Source organism: Equus przewalskii, chromosome 5 (genome assembly GCF_037783145.1).
Source record: "Equus przewalskii isolate Varuska chromosome 5, EquPr2, whole genome shotgun sequence".
Taxonomy (NCBI): Eukaryota; Metazoa; Chordata; class Mammalia; order Perissodactyla; family Equidae; genus Equus; species Equus przewalskii.
The window spans coordinates 60827915-60848922 of NC_091835.1; the positions used below are offsets into that span (position 1 = coordinate 60827915).

Consider the following 21008-nt stretch of genomic DNA (forward strand, 5'->3'; position numbering starts at 1 on the left):
ATGTTTGTATGCACAATAAAATCTATTATTGAGTAGTCACTTAAGAATGTATACATAATAAAATCTATTACTTCTTAGAATTTGCATTAAGATAACCTGTTTCACCATGCTGGAGTATAAAATCGAATCATGTTATGTTCAATACTTAAATTACTTTAAATCACAATAAGGAGATTTTTTTTCTTCTCAGTATTAAGGAGACAGTGAAAAATTTAGAGAAAAATAAGCAAACACTTTAATAATAATGTATTCATATCAGTTTTTGGCAGAAAGTAACCTTATGTTTCTAGGAATGGCTCTCCAGGTGGGAGATAATATTTTCTGAGTCATTAAGACCTGACAAAACAAAAGAACTCAGAAAATCTGGTTGAATTTATCAATCAATAAGCATTTATTGTAAACTTATTTTATGCAAGCTCTGTGATAGATGTGTATGATATAAAAGCATAAAGCTTGGTGCTAGGTTGCAGGGAGTTTAGGGAATAATGGTAGCTAACAACTTTGGGCCTTTGCTATGTTGAGGCACTCTACTGGTAAGTTCTTGGTGTGTTCTTTCATTTAATCAATTCTCACAGTATTCCTATTGTGTAGGCATTATTATTGTCATTAGTATTTTCATTTGACAAATAACTATATTGAGATTTAAGGAATTTAAGTAATTTGGCCATGGACGAGCAGCAAGTAAGTGTAAAATACGACACAAAGCTCTAGGGTGTAAGAAATGAAAGCTTATGCTTTTAACTATTACCTACACTGCCTGTCCCTTTTTACAACTCATTGGGAAAGTAAGGAAGATATATCTGAGAAGATGAACAATACTAGTTAGAAGAACAAAAATACTCTATAATTTTTCTTTTTTAAAAAACAGTATTCTCTACTACTAAGCAATATTTTGAGATTATTAAATTAAAAAAATTACCAATAAGCTTCACCAACTTAGGTTTTCCTAGTTTTGATAAATAAGGAAAGTGACAGCTTAATCACTGAAATGCAGAAATAGATTACCCTCTGGAAACCAGCAGTTAGAAAAGTTAAAGTCATCAAGCATTTTTCAACACCTCTGGCAGTCATCTCCACACCAGACTCAAACATGTCATCCTCAAACTACTAGAAATTTAGGAGCCAGCTAAGAAAATTCTCAAAAGGCTGAGGAAAATCTCCCTGGATAAAACAAAGTGAAAACAACAGCTAGACTTATTAGAATTAATAACAGTTAATCAGTGTTCTATCTTCAGCTGGACTTATGTGGGAATGTAAGACAACAGAAAAATCAAGTAGGTCAGGGTGTAGGTAGGGTTGTGGAGATAATAAAACGTCCCCACTTAAGAATAAATGAGTTTGGACACAAAACCAGAGCAGATAGTCCACCATGGGTAACAACAGGTCAGAGTCTACTGACCTGTTCAAATTTGACGAGCTAGAGAGGCAAAATCTTGGGACAGAGATAAGTAGTGCAGATTTTTAGAGAGAAGCTTAATACATAAATATTCTTAGCCAAGATCTGAAGTTAAAAATGAACCATTTATTCAAAGGCAGGCAGCTCAGTTCTATGTGGTCAACTCTATCACAGTGACTGATAATTCAAACCTAAAGAATCAGATCTTGATGCAAGCATACACTGTGCCACTGATTCATTGCATTCAGTAAATATCATTTGGTACCCTCTATGTGTCAGTCAGAGTAATGAACACCAGACATCTATACGAAAGACAACTGTGGTCTTTGCTGCAGTGGAAATTACATTATAGTGGAAGAGTTAGGCATTAAATAAATAATTACAAAAGATGTCTTTTTAATTGTAATTTTGATCAGCTATAAACGAAGGTACCAAATATTGTGAGAATGAATTGCAGAAAGAATTATCTCAGTTTGCAAAGTGGTAATGTAGAAGATACAGCTTGAAAGATGAGTCACTTAGCCAAGAAAATATTTGGAGAAAAAGCATTCCTGACAGAGCAAGAATAAAGTCTTTAAGTTAGGAAGAAACAGGAAGATAGCCAGTGTGGCTGAAATATAGTGAAGGAGGGGGAAAAGAACACAACGAAGCCAGAGGATTGGTTAGAGGCCAACAGGATATTATATGCTATGTTGAAGATTTAGACTATTACGTTAATTGTATTGGGAAAACACTGAACATTTTTATGCCAGTAAATGATATGATGACGTCTGCTTTTTTAAAAGATCCTTCTAGATGATCTCATATGGTATTTGGTAAGGATCAGCAGGCATCAGGATGGATATGGGGAGATCACCTATAAACCTGTTTCATTAGTGTAAGCAAGAGATGATGATAGCTTGAACTTGGTGACTGACAATGAAGATACAAAAAAGTAGATGAATTTAGCATATAACTAGGAGGTAGAAAAAGAGGGTTGTAGCCATAGACTTCAGGCATGAGCAGATGTTGTAGGGTGGTGTCATTTACCAGGGTAGGTATGACTGGAGGAAAACTTAATTTGGAAAAGATATTGAAAATTCAATTATCTCAGAGTGAGATTACCAAGTGGAAATATGAAATTGATGTGTCTGGACTTCAGAAAAGATATCTTACCTAGAGGCAAAGTTTGAGTTCATCAGCATATATATACATACATATATACATATATATATATGTATGTATATATATATATAATATGATCTCTCAAGTATAAAAGATGATATCTCATTTCAGGCATGAACAGATGAGTGGATGGTGGTGCCATTTCCTAGCACAGAGGAAAAAAGAAAAACAAATTTAGAGAAAGGAAGTTGAGTTCATTTGTGAACTGCCTGAGTTTGAGATGCTTGTGAGATATACAAGTATAAACATCAAGTGTGTAAGAGGGCTGATGGGTCTGGAGTTCAGAAAAGGCATTGTTCCTGCAGATAGAAGTTTGAATTTACTATACATTATCTGTCAAGTTATGAGAGTAGATGAGAATACCTGGGGAGAGAGCACAAAATGAGGAGAGGAGAGGAGAAGGGAGGAGAAGAGAGGAGAGGAGAGAGAAATCTTCAGGGCTACAGATCTCTAAGGGGGAATAAAGAGAATAAGCTAATAGAGAGAAAGAGAATTCAGAGAAACAAAGAGGTAACCAGGAGAGTATGGCATCCCAGGATGCGAATGAAGAGATATTCCAGCTGTTGGGAAGTGGGCAGAACACTGAAGAGTCAAGAAAGAGAAGGTGAAGTAGACGTATACTGTTCACTGTCTTCTATTATTTTAAATTTATTCTAACTTTTGGATAATCAGTTTTAGTTGTTGGTTTCAACATCCAATGATTTTTTAAGGTAGACACCTAGGTGTTATTCTCAACATTTTCTATCTATCCCTTGCATTGAATCAGCCAGCAAATCCTATCACTCCTACCTCAGTAAAGTCTTTGGTCTCTTCTTGCCTCCTATGCTTACAGTCAATGTCTCCTTTCAGATTTAGTTTACTCGTCTTCACCATTTGACTACAACATACACTTTAAAGACCCATCTCCTCAGACATCTTCCAATCCTAAAGTAGCCTATGTTCCTATATTATTGGATCTGCTTCTATTGACTATTTATTCTCTTGACTATGGGGCATAGTTTCTTGTTCCTTTTTATATCTTGTAATTTTATTGCATGCTGTAGGCTGTGTGTTAAAGGACAACAGAGATTAAAGTAATAATATTTATCCCCAGAATGGAGCATGCCCCCTTCTTCTCTGAGGTCACCAGTCTGGACATCAGAGTCAATGTAATTTACAGTAGATCCAGATGGAGGCTTTATTGCCACTTTAGTTAAATTTAATTTACTATTAATTTCAGATATTTTAAAGAGTAGGATAGAGACTTTCACTTCAGCAGGGCATGGGATATCAGTGTACAGAGCTCACAGAGCTCCAGCAGAGCTCATATTGTAGACATTTCCAAAGAGCTAGCTTAAGAAAACTTAAAGGTGGTTTTAACCTTGTCCAAAAGCTAGTGCCATCCTCTCGTGTAGTTTAAACCTTCTACTGTACCAAAACCAAAGCCCATCACTTTCAAAGACTCTGAAGTAGTTCCTCAAGTGCTCCAAGTTTGGAGGGATATGAGGATCCTAGTTAAGCCTGGATAAGAGTGAGCCTCCCAGCATCCTCCTCGAATACTGTCAAAACCTCAGTATCATTCTTTGTTTCTATATTCCATCAAGTGGAATCTATGATACTTATTTTCTATCTTACACTGTTAAACCATCGTGCCATTGTGAAATTACTGTTATGCGTTTTAGGTGGCAACCTTATTAATCTATTCAACTATAGCAAAAATGCACATCTGGGGCTGATTGTAAATATAATTATCTTAGCATTAAAAAATCTTTTAATATTATTATGGAACATGGGAGTACAATTAGATGGTTAAAAGCATATTTATAGCTAATTTTTATGTAACATTTTTCTATGATTTGATGAAGAAATTTTAACCTTAATTTTTTATTCTAAACTCTGCATTTACTGGGATATATAATATAACCACCTTTGAAAGTATCCCAACTTTTTTTCCCGGTTCTTAATAGGGAAAAAGTATGGATCCTTTGGGATAAACATTCCTTGGACATTTATTTACATATAATCATTTTTCAGTTGGCCAAAGAAAAGGTAACATAACTCAGCTTTTGCCTGTCCACGCTGATAACATTAGTTGCAATTTTGAGTGAACACTGTTAAAATCAAAATTGGAAAACGTTGTTGGAGTAGGTTAGGACTAATTGTTTTTAAAAATCTCTAGACACTGAATTGTAAGCTGAGGTATGCTGTTAAATGTTTAACCACTGGTTTTCCAGAGGAAAAGAGAAAGCCCTCTGTAGCATTTGCTGCTTTTGGTCCTGTAAATATTTCCACTGTGGTTGATTTTGAGCTACCAACTTGCTGTTACTGAACGTGAGTTGGAATGAAGCGCTCAATAACACACTATTACCCAGCATTTTCACCATACAGATAAAATAGGTGTAGACAATCTCTAAAGCAATGATAATAGTAAAATGTATAGGAAGTCATGCATTTTTGGTATTTATCTTTTTAAAAATATAAGTAGGATTATATCATTTAATTATTAATAATGATTGTGTTTAACGTCTGGCTTGTAAAATTCCTGAATATTAAAATAGGCTCTTTGAAGCTGGTGTGGGCTGGCTCCAACAGACTACTGATTCTAAGCCTTTAAGAACAAAGGCCATTAAACTCCCAGCATCAATTTGGATTTTGACCCATAGCCCACATCAATGAATATTTGTTAAAAAAAGGATTCAAGTCAACATTACCTGTATCCAAAGAAAGCCAGGTATTGTTTGCATTCACGTCTGCATACCCCAAGCCAGTTTTTCTTTCTCCTTTATTCCATAAACCTGTTTTTCTTTGTATCACTACTTCAGATTATTTTTCAAACATAATTATTTCTGGGTCATGTGTTGGTCTCTTCAGCCAAGAGTTTTGCATCTGTTCCACCAAGGAGGCAGTCTAGATCATATGCTATCCATATAAATTAGGACTTTTACTCCCTTCTTTAACTCATTATCTATTTTTAATTTAAATCCTCATCTATTTCATTAAACTATCACTTTGTTCAGAAAGATCCCCACACTCACTCCCTAAAACTAACATATTAGTTATATTTTCAAGACACTTTTATGAGTGCCTCTTTAATTACGTAGGACAAATGTCTATGATGAAATCTTTTCCAGGAAATTACAGTTGCAAGTTTAAAGATAAAACTCCTTATGAAGAAGTAGAGTTGATTACTTTTGCAGTAACTCCACAAAAACAAATATTTTACAAAAGAACCACTGGTACATTAATATCCTGCTATGATACCTAGTTTTGGTAGGAAAATAAAATGTGTTCCAAAGTATTCATATCAAAAGGACTTATACAAAATTGCCTTATTAAATGAAAGGATAACATTTACATTTTACATCTAGAACTTATGGTCAAGAAAGAATGGGAAGAGTGTGAATACAAAATTTTGTCCAAACTTTTTTTGAAATGGTTCCATATCTGGAGAATTGTACAGCACTACAGATTGGTTTTAAATGGTTGTGAAAAAATCAGATGAAACTAATCTATGATGATAGCAGTGAGGACAGTGGCTGTCTCTGGGGCTGGTAGAGGATGGAAGAGAGAAGACAGAGTCTCTGGGCTGCTAGTAATATATTCTTTGTTGATATGAGTGTGGGTGACATAGCTGTGTCAGTTTGTAAAAATTCAACAAATTGGACACTATATGTGTCCATTAGTGAACCATCTGTCCACTAATGTGAAATATACTGTACTTCAATGAAAGTTTTAAAATATTTGTATACATAGGCACATCCACATATACGCACACAACTTATACTTGTGCACTATAATCATGATGTGGTTATTTTTAAAATACCTCTATATAGCAGTTTTAAGATAAGTATATTTTTAGTGATAATGGGGCTAAACCTCTTATATCATCCATAAAAGGAGGCTGTGCTTTTAATATGTTAACCAAATATTGCAGCAAATGTATCATGTATTTTGTTGTTGGCATTCATTCATTTGACAATTCAAACAATAAACTTTTTAAAGGAGTTACTTATGGGTTGGTTTAATCTTTTCAAAGGCTCAAAAATCCTAAAAGACCTAAGAGTCTACAGACTTTTGTTGAATAAAAAAATTGAGATGTAATGAGGTAGGTCTACATTGTCTTGAGACTGGAATATATTTAGATTAAACTCTCTTACAAATATTTAACTTTGTTACTAGAGAATAGAAGTAGCATATAATTTTTTAAAGCTCTTCCCTAATGTGTATCTAGAGAGACAGATTGGCATGTACCCAGAGCTGTTCCATGAATCTCGTAGGGGTAGAGCTGGTTCTGATATCTTTTGACTTGGAGTTAAATATGCCTTCCTCCAAGAAAAATTACCTGTCTTAAAATAACTGAAAGCAAATATGACTAAATAGGGATTAACATAGTTATTTGGGAGTTGTTTTACTTTCACAGACTTTAAAGACTTTATATTTTTCAATTGTACCTGTAAACATAAGTAGGATTCTTAGTAGCTTCATTTTACTTGGAGAATGAACTACAATTGTGTCATTTTTATGAAACCTAGGAAGTCATGTGGGCCTACTGATATCTCTAAGCTAACTGAAATATTGAGGAAATGTTGGATATTTTAATGGAACTAGGAATCCTTTAATGTGACATGGACAATGTACAAGTATCTCAAATTTTTGAGATGTTAGGATACCTATTCTCTATAGCTATTTTCTTCTTTATTTAATGAATTTCTTTCGTAATGACTAACGAGATGTTTTAAACAGAGTTGGATGTTATTAGGAGTACTTTTTCTTCTCATTACCATCTTGGGAAGGAAAGTAGAAACAGGAAAAAAGAGAATCCAACTGTGAAATCTTCTGAGCTCCCTTTCTTATGGATTTTTCTCTCACTTAAAATTTCTTATTAATATTTAAAATATTTAGATAGTATATAGAAACAAAAAAATTGTATGTGCCCCCTACCAGCTTAATAAATAGAAGTATACACAAATGAATTTCACTGTGTACTCCTCCCCAGTAATACCCTTCTCTCTCTCCCTAGAAGTAATTACAGCCCAGAATTTGGTATTTATATTCTTCTCAGACCTTAATTTTCATTTATCTGCATATATCTCTAGACAAAATATAATCTTATCATACTATCTTGCTTGGTTTAAATTTTATATAACTGGGATTATGATGTATGAGTTCTGCACGTTTTTCCTCAGCATTAAGCTTGTGAGCTCCATCATTATTGATACTTGTAGCTCTATTTTATTCATTTCTTGGTGAATTTTTAAAAAATATTGTTAAAGGATGTTATATTGTAATAAATATGGGCTTCGGTAGTATGGAACTTAAATTCTGTCTTATTCTTTGTGTCTGTGTAGCCTCGAGAAAGTTACTTAAACTATTTCAGCCTGTTTTCTTACCTATGGAATAGGATTGTACTATCTTCTTCATAATTAGTTCAGACATAATGACTTAATGTGCATTTTGAGATATATATATGTATGTATAATATGTTTGGAACAGTAATAAATGTTCTTTCTTTTCCATATTCTAATTTGTTCTTTTTTCCTTATTTTTAAAACTAGTAGTGATTACCAGACATACTTTTTTTTTTTGTATACTTTTAATACAAAACTGACCATTTGTTGGTCTTCGGGGATATAAAAAAGCAAAGGGGTGGAGAGAATGCATTCCATGATGGTTCCAGGAGTTGGTTTAGCAGCTTGATGTGGTAGAAGGGGCATGAATTGTGAATTGAGAAAACCTGGATGTGACTTCAGGTTCACCTGTTCATTGGTCTTGTGACTTAGCCAAATTTCTTAACCTTTCTTTGAGCGGGGACTTCTCATTGCTAAGTGGAAGTAATGCTACTTATCTAGCAAGGGCTTTGTGACAATCAAATGAAATCAGTTTATTAAAATACCAAGCAATGTTCCAGCATTATAGTATATGTTTAATATATATTAGCAATTTTACCTTTTGCAATCAATGTAGTAATGATGTCAAGACATTAACATAAAACTTTTATGCACATTTTCTTCTCTACATCTCATGCTTCATCCTTGACCTTCTTTTCATTGTAGGCTTTCAACCTTGAGTTATTTTTTTTTCTTTTTTCTCTTATTTATTTTTTATTTTGAGGAAGATTAGCCCTGAGCTAACTGCTGCCAATCCTCCTCTTTTTGCTGAGGAAGATTGGCCCTGAACTAACATCCATGCCCATCTTCCTCTACTTTACATGTGGGACGCCTACCACAGCATGGTGTGCCAAGCAGTGCCATGTCCGCACCCGGGATCTGAACTGGCGAACCCCAGGCCGCCTAAGCGGAACATGCGCACTGAACCAATGCGCCGCTGGGCCGGCCCCTGAGTTATTTCTTTGACTTCAATAGCTTAAACAATTCTGGTCACTCCCAAACTAGCAATTCTATAAGTATCCAATTCTTTACCAACTCTTCCTCTTGCTTCCTAGTTTATCTCTCCTTTGCTATGTTTAATATTATAATTTCATTATCTCACCATCTTCTCATAATATCAGTAGTTCTTTTTTTTCCCTTTGGATAGGGATGAAAGAAGGACACTGAGTTACCCAAGTCACAACCCTAAAAGTCATCCATGATTCCTCCCAATCTCTTAATCCTACTTAATTCTACTGACTCTACTGTTTAACTATCCCTAGAATATTTTCCTTATATCCGTATCCCCATATCTGCCTTATTTAGGCCTTCATTTCTGGTGGATGGCAAATGGTATTCTATGAAACATTCTTTTTATGTGGTTACTCTTTCCAATCTGTCTTCCAGCCACAAAATCTAGTCATGTTACTGTCTTGGTGAAATCTTTAAATATCTCTTTCTCTGCAGAAGAGGTTCAAACTCCTTAACGGTGTTAAAAATGTTAAAAGTGTTAAAAATGTTCTATAAAATCAGAATTTTAACAGAGTTTTTAAAAAGAGCCCTGTATAAATCAGATTTGGTATAATTTTGCCTTATTACCTGACAAACTGTCTATTGTATCCAAAATTCTCATACTATAGATACTTCACTTTCTCAAGCATATAGCATATTGTGATGTCCTGCCTCCCTACAAATGCACGTTGTTCTCTTTACTGGAAAGACAGTAATTTCCAAATGATAGTAGTCAGGCAGGCTAGTTATACATCTGAATAATAAATTTAGCAGACTAAATACGCTTTGATGTATTCACAAATTTTGATTCCTTTTATTGACCCTATTGTACATTACAAAGTCACTCCATATTTTACATGCATTATAAATTCAAAATATTGAAAGGCCTCTTGATCTGCAAAGAGGTCAAATTCATCTAAAATGGCCATCTCTGTTTTCCATCCATTTGAAAAAATCAGTTAAATGTGTTTCCCAGGCATAGCCAGACTTCTGGAAAGTGGAAATTGGTTCTTATTACAGCCTTGGCCTTTTTTTTTATCTGGGAGTACAATTGACTACTTCCTCCAATTGTTTCCATTTAAGGCTTACTTGCTGCCCCTGCTCTGATTTCTTACGTCTTCCTATCCCCATAGCTTTTCTCATGCCATATTCTTCTCTTCTTTGCGGACTTCTAATGTTGGTCTCTTCTAGGTTGATGAGGTGTTTGTGTGTGGGTGTTTCTCATCTCTCTCTCCACCTTTACAACAATTGAATCTGAAAATTCACCAAGTAGATGCAAAGTTACTATTTTTATTTTAGACTTGGGTCTTGGATATTCGTATGTGAGAAAAGATACTGACTTTCCTCTCACTCACTGCGGAAGGAGAAATGGACGAAGCTAATGTTCTTCCTATCCATCTGGTTATGCATTACAGAATCATGTCATCTCAGAGAGCTTAAATTTCTAACGCTTATATTTGCAATTATTTTAGGTCAGGCAAGCAATCCTAAGCGATTGTACTCTATATCCTCATACCCGATGACTTAAATTTCAATGTTTTCAATTTTCTACTAGTTTTAAATGCGATGTGATCTTCATACAAAATTGTTTCTATAGATGGTCAAATTGATAAAAGTCTTGGCAGAATATTAATTCTTAGCTATAACTTCTGTAATTTTTAAAATGCTTCACTCTTCAGTTTAAAGAATATTATTCAGATAAATATTATAAAATAAAGTCTACCATGTAGTTTAGCTGAAGTTTATTAGGTTAGAGACAATATACATAAAAGTACAATTAGAATCTGCCTAGGGCAGAACAAAACATTGTGGAATATGAGATATATAATATACATAGTAACTAGATGGTTAATTTCTCAGACTGCCACCTAGAGTATTTTAGCCTAATCTTTATCAGTTAGGTGCAGTTATCTTCTCTGTGGCCTGGCAGGGATTATGTTCTTACATGCACCTGGAAGAAGGTGATATCTCCCCAAACATCCTTGAACTCCATCTCTGTTGTCATTAGCACTCTTACTACCTCCACACTCTGATAGCAATTGCTACTAGTTTATTGACTGAAAAGCACTGTGATCCTGCCTCCTCCAAGGGTGAATTGCTCCCTGCAGTATAATTGTTAGATGGTAAACCTCTATTATCCTCTGACAGTTATTCTCTACTCTAGCCCCGAGCCATGAACTTGAAGGTGTCACTCTGGTCTGACAAATGGTCAGGTGTGACCACATAGAACTGTGATACTTGTGTGTGTTTATGGTACCAGTGTGTATATAAAAAGAGGCTTTGGAAAGACATGGCATTAGGCTGCTAAATAATCTTATAACATCATATTCAGTCATCTTTTGGTGGATAAAGAAAGCTTAATTAGTTTATACATTGAAGATACAATCAGAAATAGACAAACATTTCTTGTACGTATATGCATTTGCTGTTTTACATGGATCTCCCACTATAGGATTTTTGCAAATACTATTATGACTTATTAATATGCTACCTGTGTTTTTTCCCCGCGATGAATATTAGCATAATGAATTATGAACATTTCGTTTTAAAGCCTGCTTTTTTGAGGCAGTGAAAAAAGACTAATAAAAACCATGGTGTGTTTTTAAAAGCTTAAATTCTAAGAGAAAGTGTTCTCAGAACTACTGACACACACACAATAAAGGTGCTTACAGTCCAAAATAGTTGACAATGATGATCACATGTACCAACTATGATGATAAAAAAAAAAAGAAACCTCTTCCGTATTATTGAAATGAACATTGATTATTTTTAAATTAAAGTCTTTTAAGAAAGGTTATTCAAATGAGCCCAGGTAAAAATCTCCTATGATTTATAGTCATACGTCACTTTTGTTTTATTTTTTTTCTTCATTTTCAGTTTAGCCTTGTTGATTTTCCAGAAATGGCAGGAAAAAATTAACTCTGCATGTCTCACGTATAATGTAAAATATTCAGCCTAAACCTGCAGAAAGTATGTCTTTTAAATAAAAGAAAACAGATGCTCTAGCGTTTCTGCCGAAGAGAGTCCGGTTTAAACCTTCTGCAGTATGCAAATATCATCTCGTCTATGTGAGTGTTTTACCCGAGTGGATGCTGCAGGCTTGGAGGCTTCTGCCTGTGATTTAGGTTGTAATTTTATTTGTGGAAATAAACCAATCGCGGAGCTCCAATTGTCTTAGCGATGAGGTGATCAATAGCCCATTACTGGATAGAACAGTGGCTACAGGAAGTGCATTGAAGATTTTAATGCATGAATTATGCATGTGGTGCTCATTCTTTAGTCTCCGAACAAAATGACAGGGTTTGTGAAGTCGCCTCAGATAGTTTCTTGCATTAAGTGACTGCAGTGAAATGCTTAATATTTTCAGGCATAGAAGCAGCATTGACTCAGGCCAGCCGAATTTGGAAGATGTAAATCCCCCAGCTCGCAGCACAGAATGCGTTATTTGAGAGTATTGCGATGTAGAGAGCCAGCTTTACTGTCATCTAACCTGCTCTCCCCAGAAGGTTGGCTGAAGGATGGGAGCGGCTGTGCCTGCTTCTGAGGTCACAGCTTGAAGTCCTTTTAACTTGCTTTCTGCTGCAGGAGAGAGGCATATTGTGGTATAACTGTCGCTGCATTTATTCAAACGGACAATTTGCGATAAATATTATACCCAGAACAACAGAACACTCCACATATGAGGTAAGTCCGAGGTTTTTCTCTAGGTGAGATCATTGTAAGCGAGAATGTGCTGAGTTAGGATAACATAACGGTGATGCAGTATTAGTAAGGTTGACTCAGACCTCAGTATTGCCATGCAGTTTCAGGGTTCTCGATTGTTATGTTAATTGGAAGCCGACTTTATTTTGTAATTTTGACAGGATTGTGCCATGGGGTATTTTATTTTGCACACAAAAGCTTTTCAAGAATGTACCAGAGCTCAGATGTGTGTCTCTTGGATAGATAGGAGCCTGCAAATTGGGGAGGGATAGCACTGAGAGTGAGCTGAATTAATAAAAAATTACCTCCTTGTGGAGAAGTTTCAGCAAGGCTGTGGTATTCGTTTGGCTGAGATTATTTCCTTAATGTCAACATTTTCAAATTATGGTAAAAGATGTTGGTAGACACCAAAAATTCTCAATCCTTCTCCCAGAAGTAGAGGAAAACTCAAATACTGTGTTGCATACAAATTGAACAGATGGAATTAAAATAATTTGGACTAGCATGTCCTTGAAGGAAGACCTTGTTGTCAGATACAAAACAGTCTGACTTCTGCCTGTAGTGTTTTATTTTTTCTTCCTGTTCAGAATGCCTTGATCCAAAAGGAATGGATAGATGGCATAATTTGAAATTTACCAAAAAGAAAGTTTTATTTCTTTCTAGACGTTTCAAAAATTAAGCTTATACAATTGTAGAACCCACTATATAAAAGCCAAATAAAATTTACAAAAACTCTGCAAAACTGAAAAATATAGTTCTATACCACTGTATTTGCCAGTCTTTGTGAATTATAGCTGCTTGCTTAAGTATCATGGAAATAATTAATAAATATGCAAATAATGTGCTACATGATATGAATTCCTGAACATTTGTTTAGGGTGGGAAAATAGCATTAACAAACATTCAGTAAGAAAATCTAGATATAGCAAAAACATATAGTAAAATTCTTTAAGGATTGCTTTTCAACAGTAAATTTACACTATCAGTGGATATATATACACATTTACATACACACATATAAACACATACATATGCACTATAATATATAATTTATAAAACATAATATATTTAAGATAGCATGAATATATATTTCTTCAAATATGTTAATTGGTGCTAAATTTTTAAAAATATATTTGCCAAATAATCAATCAAGAACTAGTAATAGATAAAGCCTAGTATGCTCTGTAAAATAGGCATCATTTATTTTAAAAATAGAAAGAAATATAGAACATTGATAATAAGAGCAGAAGAAAACTACTTTTCAAGCATTTCACAGTGCATTTCATTTCTACTATGGTGTTACTCTATTACTTGTCAACTGTCCGGTGGTATTGTGGCACAGAATTCCCAGCATTGTAGAATGTGTTTAAAGCTTCAAAGCTGATCTAGTTTAGGTACAAGAGGAAACTCACACGTGGAGTTTTTCCTTAGGGAGGGGAAGAAAGGAAGGAGAAGTAACTGCCTATACATCTGAGAGGTCTCCTGATGCTGAGTCATGGTGTTCAATTCTGCTCAAATGCCTCCTGGCTGAGGTGGCCCATTAACAGCTGGTAAAATAGAATCTAAAGGAAAAAGAGAAAGAATGGAGGGGGCAGAAACTTACAGATATTTATTGCTTCATGACACATACTAAATCTGAGTAAAGAGTCTAACAGCAGTGCTGCTGTTGGATCTGGCTGAGGTGACAGTAGAAGAAGAGCCTCCAAGCTGGATGACAGGATCGTAGCAGTAAAATTAATGGACTAACATGGGGAGATTGTATAAACAAAGAGAACCATGTAACACTGCACTTGTACTTATTTAAACCTCTCTGTCGTTGTTCTAGTCTCAAAGCTGTTCATCAATCTCATTGAAAATACCTGACGGTCAGATAAAGAATATTTCCTGTATTATGTGAGAGAAATCTGAAATGAGATGTGCTCAGTTCCCAATTCTCACAGTAGTTATAAATAAATTTTATAGGTTATCAACTAGGAGAAACTAACAAGGAATGAATGAGACTATTTGAATATCACCCACAATATATGAGTTGAAACACCAAAATGAGTATAGATAGTGATTATTATGGCAAAGTATAATCATATCAGATGCAGTCGGAAAGGAGATTGAAGATATAGAAAAGACATTAAAAGGGAAAATGGAATGAGAACTATAGCAGTGAAATATCCAATGTAAGATTTTTGAAAGAAAAATGTACTTAATTCATAGTTGATATATTTAATTAATGCCTCAAAATCAATTTATAAGAATTCTGAAATATCATGATTTAATAATATAAGGTTTTATAGTTTACTTTAAAAATGAATTTTAAAGGTGATGAGTGATAAATCAGTTGAGAAGAATATTTTAAAATATAAGCTGTCAATTTTCTTATAGGGAATAAATACTTACACTAATAAGGGATATTTGATATATATTATAATAAATATAAGTAGAAAACGATTTATGTCTATATCTATTTATGTCTGTTTATGTGCAATATTTAACATTAACCATAAACTAGCATAATGAAAAAGTTATGAATCACTTATGGAAGATTAGGACAGTAAGAATATTTGAAGAGAGATAATATGCTCATTTATCCAAACTTAAAACATCCATACAAATTGATTAAATCTGAGCTTATATTTGTATGATAAGCAAACCCCCGTAGGATTCTTTAGTAAATAGTCCTGATGAGTTACAAGCTTTGTAAAATTCAGAGAAAACTTTTCAAGTTTGAATTTATAACAAACAGTGCTACCAAGAGATTTCATCTTCCTTTCTCTCCCATTGGAGAAAATGACAAAATTAGTTCCTCCTTAAAATATTGTCCCTAAGAAATTAGTTTATGAAACATTTTCTTTTCATATCTGCTCTTAGGAGTTGGCTTCACCAATTTATTCTGTCTGATTTTAAATATACATTTCACCCCATTTTTCATTGTTTCCTGATAACTTTCCTCTCATAAGACAATTCAGTGCAATGAAGAAGCATTTATTAAAGATCTTCTTGTGTGCTTTTACTAGGTATTCTGGTTCTGTAGATGCAAAATAAAGATGAATGGCTGTGCTTTCTATAGGACAAATAATTCAAAAACAGAAAAACAAATTACAACATAGCCTCAGCCAAAATATTTGGCCAAAAATTATGGCATCATCAGGAGAAATGAGGACCCATACTCAAAATGTTAAAATGGAGCTCAGAAGAATATGCATAAAGGCACAGAGGCAAAAACTAATACTATTTATTCTAGTGTCAGGACTGAAATAGAGGAATTGGGTGGGTATAGCTGAGAATAAACAAGGTGGGAGGAAGTTATTAAGACCTTAACCACCAGATTAACATGTTTTGGTGGTTTTGCAGTCATTGGACACCCACAGATATTATTTAATCCCACTGGAGGCCTTTAACACTAAAGAAGTTTCTGACCCCTGAATCAGGTTTCTTTTTAGTGACTATTAATCCTAAATTCAATATTTCATTGACTACGTCCTGTATTTTCTGTATGCTAAGACTTCGTCTTGCTGACCCCCAGGGTTGGTAAACCACTGGTTAGTAAATTGCTGGACTTAGTAGACCACTGCCCTCAGGTGCCCTTTCCAAATGCAAACAAAGCAGTCCAGACCCCACACCTTCGACCTTCTTTATCAGGGTTCCCACACTCTGGGCCACTTTCTTCCTGCCCTCATCACCCCAGAGCCTAAGAGTAGACAATTAGGGACAGCCCCTATGCCCCAAAACTCCCAGAAATAATTTAAACTGGCCAATTCTGAATCCCCTTTTACCTTGCCTTTTTCCTGGGAAAACCACAATATAGGCTCTTGCCCACAGTTCCCCCTCTCCCTCTGCCTCCCAGCTGACCCCTCCCCGTGATTCCCTCTGTGCCCCCAGGCTTGACATGCCCCCTTCTCTTGGAATCTGTGAGTCTAACAAGGTGTCATTTCAGTGGCAATCATTACCAGATCTGTTGGCTTTACCATACTTAAATAATAAAGCTTATATTAAAAGCAACATGAAAAACTTCTTAACATCTTATTTAACACCAATTAACATCAATACAAATATTATATTCCTCGTATTTAGAATAAATCAGTCAAGTCTTTTTTTTTAAAATCATTACCTTTGTATTAAACTGCTATATTGTTTTGAATTTAAGGGTAAATTCTGTGTGAACCTCTTATAAACATAAGCTTAACTCTTTTCTAAGTTGTGGTTCATAGAGGGAGGGTATATCCTCTAGAAATATGAAGGGACAATTCGAAGTTTTCAGTCTCATGTCAAATGAGTCTCATAGGTCTAAAGTTTTAAATGTTTTCCTGAAATTAGTTTAACTTTTAGTATTTCATATCTGCTACATGAAAAGAAGCATCTACCTTGTCAAGCAACTAAATCAATGTCAGGGGGAAAATGCCACCTTATGCTCTTTAAATACCAAGTTCTGAAACTGTGATTATCAAATACTAGCAATGTTTACATAATGTCTTTAATATCCAGTAGGCAGCTATAACACGCATCCTAATTAAAAAATATTTCTGCTACAGTAAGCCTAAAAATTGAATTGAACTGTCTTGAGAATGTGGTATCCAAGAAAAGGTTGTTGCTAATAAGTGAATGCAAAACTTTGGAACAATGAACCAAACACAATTAACCACAAGACTAGCAAGAATTAGACCACACAGAAGTAGTGCTCTGAAGAATATACAGCAAAAGACATCAGCGGTATCTTCCAGCGGTACTCTCTATTCAAAACACCCTCACTGAAAGAAGTCGAGAACAGTAAATGACTTTAAAGGGTAGAAGAATTCAAACATTAAATGCATATTTGAACTTTATGGCTTTTAAATTCCCTTTCTACTTCAAGATTGTACGATTATGAGTTATTGCTGCAATCACAATAGCCCTTTAAGAGAGAAACTTTTGATAAAGAAATTCAAGCGAGCAATTGGAGATGATTTAGATTGGGAATAGGTTAGAAAAGATACTAGTCATGCTAGCAGATGGAAGGACAGCAAGGTAGGTGGCTGGGAGGGAATCTGGAGGCAGAGCTGTGCCAGAAAGAACAGAGGAATTTAAACAGATGGAAGATGATATATTAGTTGGCAAGCAGAGAAGCTGGGTGACAAACAGGAGAATCTATTGAAGAACTGGGAAAGTAGGCAGTCAAGAGGTGAATTGGATGAACAAGCAATAAACTAAATAAGTCACTATGAGGGCACCCAGATTCCAGAACTAATAGGTAAGAAGAGCGGAAAACAACTACAATATTTCCCCTTACTTGAACCTGGGAAATGACTTTTATTATAATTTTTTAAAGTGTTTTCAAATCACGATGAACAATGATCTTCTATGGAGGGAAAATTTTAGTAGAAAATTCAGAGATAGTTTCCACTGAGGAAATTTATTCTGTAAAATTATCATGAGCATAATATTTATTTTTTATTTCCTGATTTTGTGTTTCCTATAATTTGAGTTCTGGCTCTGTCTTGGTTAATATATGAGGATTTGGCTGGAAAATAATACTGAGTGGTAATAAAATTAGAGAATAAGAACTATAATCTCCATCAAAAAAGAGAATTTTTTGGAAATTCAGACTGTGGGATATCTGAATATAATCTTATCTTTAGAAAAAATTCCTTGTGTTGTCTTTGTCTATTAAAAGTGATAATAGCAGTGTCTCAGTGAACATAAAAAAGGTGATTACAAGTCATCTGGTCTCCCTCTGTCTGCAAATTTATCTGCCCTTAAATCACTATATTCTTAGACAATTATTCATGCTCAAATACTTACTTAGTAAAATTATGTAACATAGTGAAGCACTTTTTAAATGACAGTTGTCATTATGGATTAATATAGAAGTGCCATGCACAGTAATACTTGTAGTAAGGGCTTGGCTTAATATCTATCTGATTGACCTTCAGATGGATGATGGGTTCTAAGTGGAAGAAACACTTCCATTTGCTACATATATAAACTTAGAATTAACATCACTACTTCCTTTTGCTCTCCCATCTAACCGATGTACTCATTTTTTCTGATACTGTCAGCCATATTTCTCAGGCCAATCAATTGCTATCTGTTTAACTAGCCAAAGCCTTTATGCCGTTATGCCTGAAACTTTGATGTTTTATTGCCAATAGGATCACTTCTAAAATATCTACATTCCAGTTAATACCATACACAGAAGCAAAGATCATTTATCAAGGGTTGTCTGGGCATATGGCTATTCTTTTCAGGTAATGTTTTTAGTTGCCACATTATTCCCTTGAATTGAGCTGTTGAGCACAAGGCAAGTCGCAGTATCTTCCCAAGTTCTAAGTGCCCATTATGTATGTAATATATATATGAGCTGGAGCAATTCTGTTGAGCTGAGGAACCATATTTGGCAAATCCGACATATATGCCAGCCACTAGACCAGACTTTGCTTGAGTAAAACATGAGCCTTCCCATCATGAGTTTATATTCTAGTGGAATAAACAGATTTATATATACCAGATACTATGGTACAGTTTAATAGATGCAGTTATGTTGTATCCACATGTAATAGATAACTACATCACGCGCCACAATTCTGAATCTCTTGAGGTCATGGAACACACTAATTCATTAATTGAGCAAATGTTTGTTAAGCCCTTTTTATGTGCAGTGACCATGCAAAGGGAAGTATATTCCCTGTTGCCATGGACAGCACAGTCTATTGAATAAGAGAGGGGAGCAAATGGAAAGTTCACTGAACAAAGATTGCCCTTGTAAAGGTGTAAATCAGGTACAGTAAGTGCATGTGAATTGGGCTCTAGCCAAAATCAGAGAAGAGTATCAAGAATAACTTCCTGGATGAGGCAATCAAAGAATATGGAAAATAGTTTTAAAATATTTATATAATGGTTTATTCAGTGTAATTATGAAATAAATGGTGTTGCCTGTAAACTTTGGGGTTTCACACTAAAAAGATATAGATAGTTAACACAATTTGAAAGGAAAGAAGAAACAAACTATGAGTTGGTGTTGAGAAATGCTTAAGTGCATTATCTCATTTAATCCTCTCTATAAAACTATGAGATCCTGACTTTAAAGATGGGGAAAACTGAGATCTGGAGGTTACACTGTCACTAAAACTCTATGTTCAGGATTAGAAAACTAAAGTTCCTCTTCTATATCCCTATACTTTTACTAAATTTTCTTAGCACTTTGCAGGAACTGTCAAATGCCACTTCACATGTATATTCAAGGATGTTTTAGACCCCTGTATTCATAAGTTTATTCATCTTTCTTTCATTTTAACTGAAATGAACAAGTAGAGCCAGTGTAAAGTTGCAAATTAATTTTTATTAAGATGTTTTTAATTAGAAAAAAAGTCAAGTATAGTTTGAAAAATAAACCATCTGTAAACGTAATCTAAGTTTTCAAAAAGATGACTTTGCTCAAGTATGGAAAATGTCACTGATGGATAAGGAATAAAATTTCCATTTGAGGAAATACATAAGTTTTACAAGATGTCCATGTACCCAGCTTAAATGTCATTGAGTAAATTGTTGAATAAGTTTTCAATAAATTTATATTAGTTTATTACTGATCCCTCTAAAATGTGAATTATTTTAAAATATAAGAATAATTTTTTAATGGTTTTCCCTGGGGAGATACTTTTAGACCCTTTTTTTCTTCTTACCTCCTTCAGGAGAAAAAGTGATATTAACCAGAGGAGTCTCCTGCATATGACTGAGGAATAGAAAGGGCATCACTTCTGTTTTGTCCGTCATTGCATTCCCAGTGTCTAGTACAGTGCTGTAGACATAGTAAATGGTCAGTAAATATGGATTGAATAAATGTTTACATGAATTAATATCACATTTTATTAATTCTAAGACACTATTGTTTCAGTCACACCATCAAATTAATAGACTTGGAGAGAACATTCATCGTATTAAGTGTACATATCAAATATAAGATGAATCCTATAGTAGTAGGATATTTTTTCCATGACAAAAATCTATCTCAAACTAGCTTAAGCAAGAGGGGGATTTACTGGAAGGATATAGTATCATGTGTCTGAGGCTGTACAAGCAAATGTTGGGAAGGACAGGGTTGGGATACAGCTAGACCTAAAGTATACCTGTAACTGGAGATTTGAATGCCGTGTCAACAATGTCAGCTTCTTTATGAGTGTGGGCTTCCATCTCAATGAAGTCCAGCCTTGCTATGCCTTAGGGAACATGCCTGGCCACCAAGATTTGATTTAGATATTGTGTACCACCTTCTCTTCCACCACCAGCAGTGAGTACATTTTGTGATACTTTCCACAAAGATTGTGTTGTATAGCAAGTTTAGGTGATTTGAATGAGCATATAGTTTTTGTTGATATATTGATTAGAAAATGAATGTAAAAACTCTTGGTGATTTAAAAGTTGAATGG

At 34.6% G+C, this 21008-nt stretch overlaps 1 protein-coding gene across 33 annotated transcripts in view; it reads left to right on the forward strand.

The window, feature by feature from the left end:
- The window catches only part of CNTN1 (contactin 1), a 347842-nt gene that overhangs the window by 115740 nt on the left and 211094 nt on the right, over nt 1–21008 (forward strand). For 11 of the 33 annotated variants that reach the window (XM_070619419.1, XM_070619420.1, XM_070619417.1 and 8 more), the window contains one exon: nt 12502–12600. The exons of 16 other annotated variants lie outside the window; for them this stretch is intronic. The gene's annotated coding sequence lies outside the window, so the exon portion shown is untranslated. Of the gene's footprint in view, nt 1–12283; nt 12601–21008 lie in introns of all 33 variants that reach the window. 6 more of the 33 variants (XM_070619424.1, XM_070619425.1, XM_070619423.1 and 3 more) reach the window with 1 other exon arrangement.